Consider the following 16,151-nt stretch of genomic DNA (forward strand, 5'->3'; position numbering starts at 1 on the left):
GCTGGGATTATAGGCATGCACCACCACGCCTGACTGATAGTGTATTTTTAGTGGAGACAGGGTTTCTCCATGTTGGTCAGGCTGATCTTGAACTCTCAACCTCAGGTGATTTGCCTGCCTTGGCCTCCCAAAGTGCTGGGATTACAGATGTGAACTGCCATTACCAGCCCTTACCTTAGTTTCTTATTTCAGATTATAAAATGTGAGTTAAGGTGATATACAAATTGAAGATCATTATGTAGAAATACACGTACTGCAAATAAAATTATACCCAGTGGTTTTACAGAAGTGATATTTTATATATTTACTTGGATACTTTAAGGGTACATTGATCAAAAGAATGTACTGCCATCAATTTCTAACACTTACTTGATTTGCAAAAGCTTAGCTAGGGTAAAAATATCTAGATTAACCTGAACTTGTTAGAGAATTAATTATGCAGCTTTTGTGAGCAACACCGATAGTAGGTTAAGTAGCATCTCCCAAAAAGATATGTCCACTTCCTAATCCCTGGTATCCGTGAATATGACCTTATTTGGAAATAGGGTTTTTGCACATGTAATTAAATTAAAGGTCTCCGGATGAGGGAATCCTGAATTCAGTAGCTCGTGTCCTTATAAGAGAAAGGAAAGGGAAATTTGAGATAGAGAAACATAAGGGGAAACCATATAACAATGGATGCAGAGAATGAAGTTAAGCCGAGGAATGGCAGGAGCCAGCAGAAACTGGAAGAGGCAAGGAAGGTTTCCCCCAGAGCCTTCAGAGGGAGTGTGGCTGTTAAGACAACTTGATTTTGAACTTCTGGGCTCCACAACTGTGTGAGAATAAATGTCTGTTGTCTTAAGCCACTAAATAAATGTGTATGGTATTTTATGTCAGCCTTAGGAAATGAATTCAGTGTCCCAGATATTTTGGGTTGACTGAAAACCAAAAGAAAGTTTAAGCGACAGTTTCCATTTTTGCACCCTAGCTGTATGTATGATGAGCTGCTCACTCTCAGTTTAGAGCAGAAGAACGATTCACATTTATCAGAATTCCTTCAATTAAAAAAAATTGAAAAAAGGTGCTTAGGAGATTAGGAAAAGGAAAAGAGTTTTTGTGTGTTAGAATTGTTAATGAATTATGAGAGTGCTATCAAATAAAATGAAGACTAACAATAAGGAAAGATTTCTTGTTATTTTGTATGTGTGTTTGCTAAAGGTGTGATAACACATCTTGGCAGGATTCCCATCTGAGAGATTGGCGGCTCTGTGTATTTTATCCACAGCACAGAGATTATCTGACTGGACAAAGGCCTCATAGTTCTTAGGCACTAGCACTAGAGTTAAAACCCAGGACTCTGGCTCCAAAAGCTTTCCTATTTTTATTGCACAAGTCTTCCTGAAAGACAGTCAAGATGAAAGCCCCTGGCTCACCCAGGTCTGCACACCAGACACTGAGGCCCTGGTGTCAGGAGTGAGGCCACCCTCCTCCTCAGGGTTGCTGGGCCCTCTCTGGTGGTCAGCAGAGCAGGTCACAGACTGAGAGAAATTGTGGGGGCTGGTCTTTGCTGGCCGCATTTCCCATCATGGAAACCCAGAAGGGATGTTGAGTGAAAGCAGCTGTTGTATATAATCCATGGTATATAATGCCTAAGTAGCTATCCACACTTCAAATTTCAATAGGGTTCCTGCGGCAAATTTTGAAATTTCCAGAGAACATTTGTACAAGTTAGTTTATGTTTAATACTTAAAGTCTTATAATTCATAAAAATGAAGGGTTTTTAGATCTTTAAAATTAAAATGAGCAAAACATCAACTTCTATAGATTGAATTGTCCTTTATGTGCAAAGTAGAGATTGGCGAGAACCAAGTTCCCTGTGGTAATATACTTACTGTGTAAAGAAAAGTTTAGAAAGGTAATGAAATGATTCAAAGTTGCTTTAGAATTATGCAAAGTTTATTAGAGTATAATGTTTTCAGCTAATCACGAATACATTTTACTTCATGGAATACATGAAAATGACCTGTTGTATGATTTCTAAATGAATTAAGGATCTTTATAGGAACTTATTTCCAGGGAACGCAGACATTTTTGTCCCTATATTATTATTTAGGTTTAAAAACATCAAGCCATGGTATGAAAGTCGTGCTTGTTTTTCATTGTTTAATGAAACTCTTCTCCTCAGCTTATTTAGTTGACTGTAGAAGGAAAATAAATCTCTAGTGTTTTTGCAATTAATAAGTTTCAAGTAAAGTTTTAGTTACCTTTCTAAAGTCTTTTTTAGCAAGAGGTGCTTTGTTATAAAAAAAAGTTGAGGGTAATCTAGACATGTACAGAATGGTTGGATATAAATTTTTCTCAAATTGACTTGAACTTTTAATGGATAAAATGAAGAGACTTTGCCCCGGGGAAAACACAACTATTTCAAGTTTTATTACCCATAAGTAGTAACATATGAATTTTTAGTCTGTTTATGTATGAAATTTATGTGCTGCTTTATATTTATGTGATGTGTCATGAAATATTGCATATGATATGTTCAGTACAACTTTGGTGTTGGGATTATTCCAGAGAGCTGAGCATTTGCTTAAAATTCAAGACTGTTTTGTTTTAGACATTTGGAATAGAAATCTGTCTAAAATAAATTGCCCGTTTTCCTGTCTTCTTAAATAGATTCTACTGACCAAAACCTTTCCTTGATGAATGATCACACCATGATTTATTTTAAGCTCCCTAGGAGCTTAGTTGCATTTGTGAGCATAGTGGAATGCCGTGTCCCAAGTATAGCTTCCACCTCTAGCTGCCTGTAAGTACACTGAGGGCAGGATTAACATTTTAAAATTCCTGGCACATACAGCACAACACATGGTCAATAATTTTACTTGAATGAATGAAACCGTTATGACAAAATATGGTGCCCTTTAGGATCAGCTGATGTATTTAGTGTTCTTTGCCATCATAATAAGTAACCCCAGACTGCTGTTACTGCTTCCTGCTTTGGGGCTGTTATCTTGTCTGGCTTGTATAGCTCAATATAACATACCTTCTTGCTCTGTCATGAGTTTGGGATATTGCGTATGGTTCAATATCATGTTCAGTGAGAGCAAATAAGCTCTAAGAGCCTGACTTGCTATGTATGTATGAGCACGTTTAGCACACACATTTGGTATTATCTGCTTGAATCACAGAAATCTGTTTTACTTAATTTTTCTGCCATTTGCTTCAGTTCTTTTCTTTTGAGAAGTGGATCTCTGCAGGTTGGGATAACCCTTGTGGTACAGTTGTAGCTCCATGACTCATTGTTGCCATGATTCTCACCTTGTTGGGAACATTAACTGATGCCAGGTTTCCAAAACCCACAGTTGAGGATTCATCTAAATTGCTTATCTCACTGCTGCCCCCAATAAGTGCCTATTCTAGAAGATTTAGGGGGAGAGCCCTAAACCACAAGCCACAAGAGTAAAATTTCTTTGAACTTGTACATTCTTTCTTAAAAATTAATGACAATTTAGAATCTATACCGAGCGATTCATATTTATTTTGATGTAAAACAATATCTTAAGTAACTAGTTGGAAAACATTTCGTCTCTCCACACATACACATACGTGTGTATTTAAGTGCATATCCTGTTTTTTTCCTACTGTTACTCCCGCTTCCCTCATCCCAACACACACAGTGATTACCTATCACTTTCAAAACTTTGAGAGTGAAAGACAGCTTTATTTCCAACCCAGCAAATGCTGAACTATCTCCCCCTACATTCTGCTTGCAAACTGAACAATTCCTTCTTTAGTTGATGTTTTTTTTTCCTTCCAATGCCTTTATCATAGGTAGAAACCAGATTATATTTTCAGCATCCTGTCTAGAAATTGTCTTAGCCACATCTATTAAGTTCATTATGTGTATTTTCCATCTTTCAAGTTATCTCAGGCAAAAATGTTACCAATTATTTTACCACAATAAACTGCTGTTTCCCCAGTCTTTATCTTTTTTTAATTTTCCTGCTTCTGTGTAGTACCCAGTCCCAAAACTGATGCTGCATGTTTTTTAATTTTTATTTTTCGAGACTGGGTCTCTCCCTGTCCCTGAGGCCAAAGTGCAGTGATGTAGTCACAGCTCACTGAAACCTCAACCTCCCAGGCTCAAGTGATCCTTCCACCTCAGCCTTCTGGTAGCTGGAACTACAGATGTGTACCATTACACTCTGCTGTTTGTTTATTTATTTGTTTATTTATTTTAGTAGAGTTGGGGTTACGCTATGTTGCCCAGGTGGGTCTTGAGCTCTTGGGATCAAGCAATCCTGCTGCCTTGGCCTCCCAAAGTCCCATGCCCAGCTGTTTTGTTTTCGTTTTTGTTTTTTAATGATAGTACTATACTTTCTGGGTACCAATTTCTATATTGGCTTTCTGTTTCTGCTTAATAAACTTTCCAAACTTATTGGTTCAGGCAATATCTATGTATTTGCTCATAATTCTGCAGTTTGGGGTGGGCTTGGCTGGGCAGTTTTCTGGACTTAGCTGGACCCAGTCAGGCAGCTGTAGTCCTCTGATGGCTTCACTGGGGCTGGAGAGTTTAAGATGGCCTCAATCATGTGGGAAACTTGCTAGGCAGGCTCTTTTCTCTCTGTGTTCTTTCACTATTTAGTAACCTGGCCCAGGCTTCCTGAGATGGCAGCAGGAGAGGTGAGAGCTGCAATGCCCCTTGAGGCCCAGTCTCTGGACACACACAGTGTCACTTTTGCCTAGTCCTGCTGGTCAAAATAAGTCATGAGGCCAGCCAAGACACAAGGGGTGGGAAATAGACCTTTCCTGTTTATGGAAAGGGAGGAAAATATTATGGCCATGTGTTTTAAAACTGCAGCCCCCACTATTCCATAACTTCAGAGTATTCCAGTTGAGAAGCAAAAATTACTCACTGAATGCCAGGGCCTCAGTGTGATCATTAGCATGTTTAAAAAACAACGCAACATTTCAGCATCGAGAAGTTTTGCATTTAGCTGAATCCTGATTTCTATCGTAACAAAATGGAAACCCTGGTAATACCAGTCTTGCATCCCCATGTCCCTGAGGAGCTGGAGCTAAGTAGACTGCCACCGTTAGGTGAGGCGTGTCTTCTTCACTTCGTCGCTGTCCCCACGACTGCCCATTCACTCAGGCACGTTGCCCACTCATCTCCCAAAGTATCTGAGCCCCGTGACAGCTCCTCATTAGTCAGGGCTGTGAATCAGAATCATCTGCAGAGCTTTTAAATGGCACATTTCAGGGCTCTATCCAAGACCTTTGGAGTTAGGTTTGCTGGCAAGCACAGTCTGGGTGTATGCATTTTCACAAAGCTTCACACGTGCTTCTGCTGTACACCTGTTATTAAGAACCACTGATTTAAGATAATGCTCCCACAAACTCGTGTGAATCATTGAAAAATGACTGTACTTTAAACCGATTTCCCTACTAAAAAATGCCATGTGCCTTCACATTTATTTCATTTCCCTTCCCAATTTCTCTGTGAGGAACGCATGTGATGAAACAAAGATAGGGAAATTAATTTGTGAATTGCTGGGAAATCTCATTTTGTCTCCTAAAACTCTACCTTCTTCATATTTCCAAAAAAACAAAAACAAAGCTTCAGCATTTATGACAGCCTGAGGGATCTTCCACTTGCCTAGAAACTTGTATAGAAACAATACATTTTAATAATGATCTTTTTACCAGCACTTGAATCTATACCTATTGAAAAATGTATTTATAAAAATGGAAGAGAACTGTGAACATTAGCAGCTGCTGACTACCTATGGAAGATATTGTAGAGATAGAGCGTTCACCATGAAACCAAGGGAAAACTTTACATTACTTTTTGAGGACCAGAAAACATGCATGTATTTTCACAGATGTGCATGTCTCAGAAAGCAGCTTTTATTTTAGTAAAATACTTTACAATGGTCAAAATTATGTTTTTTAGATATAGTGAACTCCAATTTGAGATTCCTTAGAAAGAACCGTGTTCCTTGACCTGCCTTCTCAGTCTTGGTAGCCAGTCCTCTCTTTGTGTCCAGTACACATTCGTAGAGCAGTAGGTAAGAGCTGAGCTAGCTCATGGGGACCCGCAGATCATGCCTGCCCTCACTGAGTGCAAGTGCAGTGGGAGAAACGTATAGTGAGAAAAGTTACACTGCACTGCAAATGCCCTAAGGGAGAGTTTGGATTCATTGCTCTAGAAGATAGTGGGAAAAAACACAAGTTAAATCTTGCCTAAAATAAATATTTCTGAAACAATTGGTTTCTATAGTGAATTCAGTGAAGTCTAAACCTTAAAAGAGGGGGTAAGTACGTTGTTATCTTTCCCATTTCATATTTTAGGACATTCATAGAACATCTGGATTGGTAATATAATGTAAAAAGGATCATGAAATAGTTTCTTTAAAATTTCTACTCATGGTCTGTCTCTTCTAATTCAAGCTTCTCTGTTAATGTCTGGTAAATGCTTCTATTTTTTCTATCAGATCTTAAGTATATTGTGGAAACGGTGTACATTCAGTATGTTTGGCTGACCAGATTATTTTCAGGCCTTTAAAACATTGCCCTAAATTTCAGGTGTGGGGTTTCTGTTTAAACCAAGCGCTTGGTAATAGTTACGGATTTTGTACTGAAAAAATTATTTACCATCTTGAAATATGTAAAGTTTTTATTTCTCCAAAGGTTTTTTTTTAGACTACATTATTCCTTAATTGTAACATAAAACATTCTCAAGCCTCTAGTAAAGGAGACATTTGACTCTTTTTTTTTTTTTTTTTTTTTGCGATGGAGTCTCACTCTGTCACCCAGGCTGGAGTGCAGTGGCCCGATCTTGGCTCACTGCAACCTCCGCCTGCCAGGTTCTAGCAGTTCTCCTGCATCAGCCTCCTGAGTAGCTGAAATTACAGGTGTGCACCACCATGCCAAGCTAATGTTTTTTTAGAGTATTATAATGATTGCTAATTGTTATTATACTTTAAGTTTGGGGGTACATGTGCACAATGTGCAGGTTTATTACATAGGTATACACGTGCCATGGTGGTTCGCTGTATCCATCACCCAGTAATCTGCATTAGGTATTTTTCCTAATGCTATCCTTCCCCTATCCCCCACCCCCTGCTGTCCTTAGTCTAGCCCCCAAACGCCCGACAGGTCCTGGTGTGTGATGTGCCCCTCCCTGTGTCCATGTGTTCTCATTGTTCAATACCCACTTATAAGTGAGAACATGTAGTGTTTGGTTTTTGTATTTTTAGTAGAGACAGGGTTTCACCATGTTGGCCAGGCTAGTCTCAAACTCCTGACCTCAGGTGATCCGCCCGCCTCGGCCTCCTGAAGTGCTGGGATTACAGGTGTAAGCCACCACTCCCGGCCTTGATCTTTTATTTAAACACTACACATGTTACTTATTAATATATGATTTGTCAACATCCTGCTAAATTTGGATCAAGGCCATGGCTTTCTCTCCTTTCTTTGGGGAGCAGAAATCTCTGCTTTACTTGCTCCAACTATTCAATGGATGGACGAGGTTAAACAAAATAGTATCAAGGCCAAAGACGATATTTGTGAGAATTATACAATATGCTATTAAAAGATTTCTAAAATTAAGAAAACCTTGATTTTTTTCATATTATTGTAGCTCACTTTAAATATGAGATGTACAATTGTGACTCCAAATGAGAAATAGAACAGAAAACTATTTGTGTTACATGTCATGTTTCTGTGAAACAAATTTTATAAGCTTTGGGGTCTAATAAGAGGCTGGGCCCCTGTTTGGTTTATAAATATGTGTGGGATATTATTTAGGTCCTCAGGAATAAAAGCAGAGAATCATTCCCTTATGCTATCAGTTCCTCTATGGGAAAGCATATTAAAATGTAGAAAATATAATGGTATATAATTTAGCAACATAATATACAATGTGGGTTGAGAGACAATTACAGTGTTTTATTTCCCTATATTTTCCATTTTAACTGAATGCATTTTAGCAACAATTGGTTTCTGGCCGTAGCATTATTTTAGCTGTTTCATAAAGCTTTATAGCAAATTACTGTGGTGTACCAGATAAAATAAATTTCCGGCTTCACTCTTAAATGTCATATTACGAGCAAGCATAATTTTTTACTTTTATAGGTAAGCATGTACTTTATGACAATTTTGGGGGCCTATCAAAATCTTAGTTCAGGATTGCTGTTGCTAACATTATTTTACTGATTTCCTCTCTATTTAAGATTAAAGGTTCATTTTATGCAATGAATCAACCATCTTATGCCTATTTGGTTCATAGTAAGCTGATGTATACAGTGCTGAATTCTGGGATCACACATCACCCAGTAAACAGCAGCTGCTTGAATAGAAGCTTGTTGTGTTTTCCATTCACACAGTGCTCATAGTGTACCATCTCCTTAGGCAGCCCTGCCTTGTCCTCCTTTCAGGTGATTCTGGCGCTACTTTTTGGCCCTCCTGAATACCTTTTCTGCCTGCCACCTCCCAGAACATTTGAGTTCCTGCTACAGTCTCACACTTCTTACCTAACCCTAAATCCTGTTTGGGCATATTTTCACTGGAGAATATTTTAACTCCACCCTAAGATACTTTTCTTTTGGAAAAGACTAGAGAAGAATAGAACAAACATTCATTCATTTATCTCTCAGATGCAATTGTCAACATTTTGCATATTTCTTGCATACTTTTTTTTTTTTAAGGAGTATATACTTGAAGGATTCCTGATCACATTTCCTTCCCTCCATGCCCAGACATTACCTCTTCCCTGGTGTGTCCCTCCCCAGTCTATGTTTTATCCTTTTGCCATTTTCTTATCAAGCCACAAACAATATGAATGATCATATTACATGCTCTTATTTTGTGTATATAAAAGGTAATGGTTTTGAAAGTTGAGGCATAGAGTTACAGGTCAGATTTTTTCAATAGCCTGATGTTCTTTATAATTTAGATTTCACAATTCTTGTTTCTCTTTATGCATTTAGTATTAATATTTTTTGTCCTTAATGGTCTGTTATAGTAAACAAAAGAATGCCTTTTATAAATTTAAATGAAATAAAATATATGTAAGACTTGATGATCTCACTGTAATCACCTATGGAATGCATGGAAGATGCAAGATATGTTTTTATCAGTACAAAACAAGTGCTTTTTGTACAGTTTAGTTTTTAAATTCTATACAGATTCTGTTATTAAACTGGCACATTCTCTTAATACAGTCTTTTTCCTGTAACTATTATGAGATGAAAGCCCCATCCCACTCCACAAAAGTAATACTAGGAGATAAATAAGGAAAGAAATGATCAAAGGACAAGAAGACTTCTAAAAGTACAAAAAAATTCAGTATGTTTTTAAGTGCTGTATATACTGGAAAGAGGAGACACAGGTAAATTTTTCAAATTGCTATCTTGAAAATAGTGTGTTTGCCTTTGACACTCTTACCTGTTGAATTCTGAACTGAACACCTTTTATCTGTGTCCTGTAGAATCCTGGCAAAGCACCTGCCATCTTTCTGTTCATACACAGGTAGGCCAAGTTCTTTCTGCAGTGAGTCCCTTATTATTATTATTATTATTATTATTATTATAACTGGGGTCCCTGCTTTTTGTGTAGGGCCTGACCAGGCTCCTCGCTGCTGTTAATTACAAGTTGGATTGCTCCAAAAAAGCTGGGTTGTATGGCTGAGAGAGGTTTTCCTGTACTCTTAAGAAGGGCTAAGTGTAATGCTTTGGTAGACAAAAGTGGAAATTTGAGATGAAAGATAGCCCTCTAAATTGAACATTGAGTTAATTGAGGTATAACATAAGTCTTTACAAAATTGATAGATAGCACAATTAGTTATAATCTGGTAGCCAGGCAAAGCTTTCTTTTGTAAGCTAGCAGGCTGTAGGGTGTCCTGCAAAGACAAAGAGTATGAGAGCATATGCCCCTTTCCAACCTGCTTGCTATGGATAGGTGTCACCCAGGTCCCCTAAGTGGGGATGGCTGATCTGCAGAGGAGTAGGAAAGTACCCTTCTCATCTGGGTCTTCTGCCAGCCCTGCGACTAAAGAGTACTTTCCAATTGTCAGCCACTCCTACTGATTCTTCTTACTTATTACCCTCTTATTAGTAGTTGGGCATCACAGTGACTAAATGATAAACAATCTTAAGAAATAAGTTGATTGAATTCTGTATAATAAGTGTTTAAAGGTCTCCCCAACTTATATCTAAGCATTCAAAAAATGTTCTATCTGGTTATATATGTTGGAATTGTTAATGGTTGATATAGTTGGATATGATGTTTGGATGTAATTAAATATACTTTTTGAAGATTGAAATGTTCATGATTTATAATTTAGGAGAGTGACTAAGGCTGATGCATTCCCTCAACACAGGTTCAGCATCTCTAATCTGAAAATATGAGATGTGAAATGCTCCAAAATCTAAAGTTTTTTGAGCACCATTGTGACACCAAACGAAATGCTCACTGAAATGTTTTAGATTTCAGATTTTCAGGTTTAAGATTTTCACCTAGTAAGTAGGATGCAAATATTCCAAAATCTTAAAACGTCCAAAATCCAAAACACTCCTGTTCCAGACATTTTAGATGAAGGATGTTCAGCCTCTACTTTATTGTTTTCCCTAAAATACTGGATTTTTATTGACTTGTCTAATATTCAGGGGAAAAGTAAGCTACCATAGCATGTAAATTATTTTCTGAAGCCATTTTCTCACTTCAGCTTACTAGAATTTCCAAACAAGACATGAAGAGAGAGGAATGTGTTTGGCAAAGGTAGCAGTTCAGAATTCTTGGGTAGCTCAGGAATGACTCTAAACAAATTGACTTATTAGAAATGCAGTGTAGTCGCAGGATTTTTAGTGATATGTTCATATCCTGACCAGGCTTCTGGCCACAAAAAATTTGATGGTAAATAGGTAGCAGGTTGTCTTGATGTTCTTTATACCACCTGTAAAATACTGCTTGCTCCAAATTTCATAATTAAGACATTTAGAGTTAGCTGTGTAGAATAAAAATCCATCCTCCTGAGAAAACAGCATGCCCAATTCATATGTTGGATGGTGCTGTCGCTGTTAAATTCTTAGGGATTATCACATTTACTGACATAACTTGCCACATCTTTTCTCAGGACACCACTGTTTTTAACACTTTATGCATTGAGATGAGTGTATTTTACCATGAGACATAGTGTTATCACTTCCAGATTCCTCTCCCTTCCAGTGATTTTGTCATGTTCCTTTAACTAAGTTAGCAACTGGTCCAAACATGTGACCAAAACAATTCGAAACATACAATTGGGAGTATACTGTTGTGATTTTGTTTTTGTTTTTGTTTTTCTTGGGGATATCCATTAACACATGATAGATACCTCCATCGGAAATAATTCTAGCTGTATATAACAGAAAACTCAGCCTAAAGTGGCTTAATCAAATAGGGGTCTCTCTTTCTCTAGTTTAGAGGAAGGCAGCCCAGGTCAGGAAAGTAGAAGCTTTGTAACGTTGTTGGATCTGAGGTTCTTTTCGACTTTCTGTTCAGCCTTCTTTTTGGTTGTTCAGTTTTCATCCTCATGCTTGTTGCCTCATGGTGGCAAAGTGGCTGCTGTACCTCCAGGATCCTTGAAGAAGGTGAAAGTCAATGAAAAGCAAAAGGTACAAACCAATAAAATCTGCTTTGAGCTTTCTGCAGGAAAGAAAAGTCAAATCCACTTAAAGAGCTTTCCTGGAATCTCCAGCTGATAACTTCCATTTATATAACATTGACCAGAAGTAGGTTTCTTTGCCGTCCATAACTGTAGTGAGGTTGAGCTATTTAGTTTCTTAGCTGAGAACTGTTGCTTTGTAGAAAACATGGGTTAAGTCACAAAGAAAAAAGGAGGTTAGACTACACTAGACAGGCAGAGGCTAAAGGGTCCATCCCACCGTGCCTGTGTGCCAGAGACTGCAGAGTAGAGAGACCGAGACAAAGTCCAGAAAGAGGGTATGTACGAGAGCTACGTATCTTTCCCATTGATTTAAGAGCAAGACAAAACCCTACTATTAGGAACAATAAGGTAAAAATAAGTTAACATTCTGTAGTCCTTTCTCTTGAAATTGACTACAGGGAATTCTTGAATTACAGCAATTTGTAGTGTAATAGAAATTTTGCAGAGCCTGAGTTAGGCTACCGCGGGGCCTGGCCCTAGATCTGCCAATATCTGACTTCATTATGCTGAACAAATCGCTTCATTCTTCTTGGCATAGGGTTTCCTCCCTTCAGCTCTAAAATGAGGGAGTTGAACTAATCCTTCCTAGGTAAAAGACTTTTTGATTATCTGAGGTCGTTGTTTACAGTTTACTCGGTTTGACTCCAAACTCTCTTTAGACAGCTCTCTTTAGACATCCCCACATGTGAAGTTGGTTAAGCATAGTATTTGTGGTCATTTTTATGAAAAATTACCATCAGGTTACTTGGTTGCCTTAGTTGTTTATATGGAAAGCTAAGGTATGCTCCTTTTCAGGAATGTTACCCCTTTGAGACTCACCTGCGGCTCAGACCTGTGACCACACAAGGGAGTGGCCCTGTTAATTTTGGTATTAAAGTTGTATTTTCTTTTTTGAACACTCCCATTCAGAGCTGTGGAGAGAGGGGAGAGAAGTCCTCAATTTCATGTGAGTGAGGGGAGTTTATTCCCAGGTTCATTGTTGTTGGTGTTAAAGTAGCTCCTTTCCTGGGGGTTGGGGGGGGGATTTAGAGTGGTTTCCATCTTGCACACACCAATAGCATTCCTCTGTTTGTGTTGGCATTCCAGTACAGGACCACCTTGGGTCCTCTGCTTATCCCTGTCTGTGCCTCCAGCAGAGAGCACCTCTGGCACACCCCCTGCATATCTGAAACAGGCAGATGATTAACCCGATGACAGTTGCTCCATTTTGAGCGGCAAAATGTGCCTGAAAGTAACTCAAGGAGGCAGTTGTGGTGTCAACTCAGATGATCCTGAGTAATGATGGGAAGGAATGTGAGGGTCTTGCCCCAACAAAACCTTGGTCAACCTTCGAGGTTACAGCAGGTCCTAGGGACTGAGAGCGGCACAAGATGTCTGCGGGAGGCAGGCGATGTGGGGTGGGGCGACATGCGGCTGAGGTGCAGGAGGAGGACCTCTGTGGAGAGTCTTGTCAGACTTCATTTAGGATGATGAAATTGTGTATCTGTCTTTCTCTTTCCTCCTTTCCTCTCTCCCTTGCACTTTCATTCTGGCTTTCATTTAGTATTTAATTCTAAGCAGATACACCTTTGTGTTCAGTTGAAAATGGTGGACAAAAATTTTGGTCTCTTAAGGCATTTGCCCTTGAATAAGGGAAAAGAAAGATTTCAGATAGAAATCTGAGCAGCCTGAGGTTTCTGTATGGAATATAAGAAGAGTCACAATGAATAATTAAGCAAGTTATAGCTAATAAAATATACAGCACATTGCTTCAAACTAAAACATTCTAACTCTGCCTCAGGGATGAATGCTTTTCATTATTTTTTAATTGTTGCCAGGGTTGACCTTGAAGGTCTTGTCTGGCAGATAATTTGTTATGGTAAGAATGAGATAACTAAGCATTTTAGTCGAGCTACATGATGCATAGAGTTTTTTCCTATTATATAATCTTGATGTGATAAGTCTGTTTTCCTGGGAATGTAGTCATTCATTTGGGTGGTATTTTATTTCTCAGAGCCCCTCTTTGGCAGTATCATTGTGGCTGTCCTACAGGAAGTTCTCCGTAGCTGTGATGCTGATTTCTGAGCTCATGTTGTACTTATGCTTAAGGGACTGCTGACTCCTGATGGTCGGCTAATACCAGAGGAGCAATTATCCATTTGGACAAAATGGACATGGGAAGATCCAGGACCTACTTTCTAGTCTCAGGAAAATGTTATTCTAGAAGAGCATTCTACCATTCTTCCATGAGTAGAGTTTACACGTTTTGTGTGGGTGGCCTAGTTATGTAGCCTTTGTTACTATTTGGTTGTCCTTTGCAACTGTTATAGAACCTATAATTGCAGAGTGGTTCAGTAAGCCTAGTTACTGATATATTTTATAGTTGATTTTGAAGAAAAATATGGTGAACAGTAATGCAGTGTTTTATTAGCTTAATTCACTTTGTTTCCATTTATGTTGTACTTTATGAAGGACAGATAATAGAACATTCTGGCTATCAAATGATAACCGCATAAGAAAACTCTGTAATTTTCACTAAATAGAACAAGCAGAGCCTGTCATATTGGGGAATTAAAGTTAGCAAATATAATTTCTTATTTGTTTGGAATGTTTACTAAATCTTAAACTTCAGTATTAAGTTCAAAACCACATGGTATTGATATGCATAGTATTAGTGCGTTTTATGTGTACAGTTTGTAAAAAAACAAACTCTTATTCAGTTGATTGTATTTTATATAGTATGTCTTTGTTCAGTATTTCCTCTTAGAAAAAAATAAAGCAGTAATACAATTCTCATGATACTTTCTTCCTGACAAAGAAGATCCAGCGTGCTGTTAAATAAATATGATTTATATGAGACATATATAAGAATAAGAAATAAAATTACTACTATGTATTCTAATATTGATAATTTGAAAATTATCAATTTTAAATTGAAGAAAATTTTAGTTTCTATTACTGTAGAGAAAATATTTGTACTTTAAAAATATTTTTGGTAGTAGAGAATATGAATCATATATTATAAATGATCATTTAAATTACATTTTGGATATGTAGAAAAATAGATGCCAAGTAGAGTCTACATAAAATGTATTGTTTTTTCTTCCTTGTAATTGCCAGTGAATCTTGGTTCTAAAAATCCAAAAACCCAATTATTGTATTAAGTGTGTAATAGTTCCTTATTGCTGCCATCAAGTTTAAAAGGTGCTTATTATTATTATTATTGTTATTATTATTATTATTATTATTTTGAGACAGTCTAGCTCTGCCACTTAGGCTGGAGTGCAGTGGCGTGATCTCAGCTCACTGCAACCTCCGCCTCCCAGATTCAAGCAATTCTCCTGCATCAGCCTCCTGAGTAGCTGGGATTACAGCTGTGTGCCACCATGCCCAGCTAATTTTTGTATTTTTAGTAGAGATGGGGTTTCACCATGTTGGCCAAGCTGGTCTCAAACTTCTGGCCTCGTTATCCGCCCGCCTTGGCCTCCCAAAATGCTGGGATTACAGGTGTGAGCCATGGTGCCTGGCCAAAAGGTACTTATTTATAGACCCTATGAAGTCGAACTGTGTCCTTGGATTATAGTGTTAAAGTTGTAAACTTAGATCGTTTGCACTGGTAATGTTAGTTTACTTTTTTTTTTTTTTTTCTACACGGAGTCTTGCTCCAGTGTGATCTTGGCTCACTGCAACCTCTTACCCCCTGATTCATGCTATTCTTCTGCCTCAGCCTCCTGAGTAGCTAGGACTACAGGCACGTGTCACCATGCTCAGCTAATTTTTGTATTTTTAGTAGACGGGGATTCACCATGTTGGCCAGGATGGTCTCGATCACCTGACCTCGTGATCCTCCTGTGTTGGCCTCCCAAAGTGCTGGGATTACAGGTATGAGCCACTGCGCCTAGCCAGTTTACATTCTGCAATGGTAAATTCCTACTCAAATAGCTGTTGTTTAATGTTTATAAAACTTCATAAAATTGCAGCAAAACTGTCATGTTTGATTTCAGATATGGTATATTCAAAGTATAAAAAAACCCATAATTTTTAACCAAGGGCAAAAGTATGGACTCTAACAGAAGCAAAAATCTACTAGATCTCTAGGATACTGCAAACTGGAGCATAGGAAACACATAACTAAGGTGTCTTGATATTATATAAACATAAAACATCTCTTAATACTGTAGACCTATTTCTTCTCAATGCCTCATGCTTGATTTTTCCAGCTCAGAAAGGAAAATGCTAAAAATTATTCAAAATTGCGGCTTTAATTCCTGTTATAGCCACTTTTTATGCATTATACTGAAAAATGTAGCGTGATGACATTTCATGCTGTTCTACATGTCACACATTAAAATATCAAGTTGCAAATGTTTTATTTTTCTCAGGTTAATTTTGAGGATTATTTTGAGTGTTGTAAAATCTATTTTATAGGACTTATTTATACTTAGGGTAAATTATATTTATAGTTACAAACTGGATTTGA

General features: G+C 37.9%; 1 protein-coding gene across 2 annotated transcripts in view; it reads left to right on the forward strand.

Moving 5' to 3' along the window:
* The window catches only part of NR3C2 (nuclear receptor subfamily 3 group C member 2), a 357,173-nt gene that overhangs the window by 42,916 nt on the left and 298,106 nt on the right, over positions 1–16,151 (forward strand). The gene's annotated exons all lie outside the window — the stretch shown is intronic.

Source organism: Sapajus apella, unplaced genomic scaffold (assembly GCF_009761245.1).
Source record: "Sapajus apella isolate SASKATOON/1434 unplaced genomic scaffold, GSC_monkey_1.0 scaffold61, whole genome shotgun sequence".
Lineage (NCBI taxonomy): Eukaryota > Metazoa > Chordata > Mammalia > Primates > Cebidae > Sapajus > Sapajus apella.